This window comes from Triticum dicoccoides, chromosome 3B (genome assembly GCF_002162155.2).
Source record: "Triticum dicoccoides isolate Atlit2015 ecotype Zavitan chromosome 3B, WEW_v2.0, whole genome shotgun sequence".
Lineage (NCBI taxonomy): Eukaryota > Viridiplantae > Streptophyta > Magnoliopsida > Poales > Poaceae > Triticum > Triticum dicoccoides.
Window position 1 is genome coordinate 786,880,693 of NC_041385.1, and position 1,116 is coordinate 786,881,808.

The window sequence follows — 1,116 nt, forward strand, 5'->3', positions numbered from 1 at the left end:
CTCATATCATGATAAATGTTTATTATTCATGCTAGAATTGTATTAACCGGAAACATGATACATGTGTGAATACATAGACAAATATATAGTCACTTGTATGCCTCTACTTGACTAGCTGATTAATCAAAGATGGTTATGTTTCCTAACCATAGACATGTGTTGTCATTTGATTAATGGGATCACATCATTAGAAGAATGATGTGATTGACATGACCCATTCCGTTAGCCTAGCACTTGATCGTTTAGTATATTGCTATTGCTTTCTTCATGACTTATACATGTTCCTGTAACTATGAGAAATATGCAACTCCCGTTTACCGGAGGAACACTTTGGGTACTACCAAACGTCACAACGTAACTGGGTGATTATAAAGGAGTACTACAGGTGTCTCCGAAGGTACATGTTGAGTTGGCATATTTCGAGATTAGGTTTTGTCACTCCGATTGTCGGAGAGGTATCTCTGGGCCCTCTTGGTAATGCACATCTTTATAAGCCTTGCAAGCAATGTGACCAAATGAGTTGGTTACGGAATGATGCATTACGGAACGAGTAAAGAGACTTGCCGGTAACGAGATTGAACTAGGTATTGGATACCGACGATCAAATCTCGGGCAAGTAACATACCGATGACAAAGGGAACAACGTATGTTGTTATGCGGTTTGACCGATAAAGATCTTCGTAGAATATGTAGGAACCAATATGGGCATCCAGGTTCCGCTATTGGTTATTGACCGAGAATAGTTCTAGGTCATGTCTACATAGTTCTCGAACCCGTAGGGTCCGCACGCTTAACGTTACGATGACAGTTTTATTATGAGTTTATAAGTTTTGATGTACCGAAGTTTGTTCGGAGTCCCGGATATGATCACGGACATGACGAGGAGTCTCGAAATGGTCGATACATAAAGATTGATATATTTGACGACTATATTCGGACACTGGAAGTGTTCCGGGTGATTTCAGAGAAAATCGGAGTGCCGGAGGGTTACCGGAACCCCCCGGAGAGTTAATGGGCCACATGGGCCTTGGTGGGAAGAGAGAGGGGCGGCCAGGAAGGGCCGTGCGCCCCCTCTCCCTCTGGTCCGAATTGGACTAGGAGGGGGAGGGGGGGGGG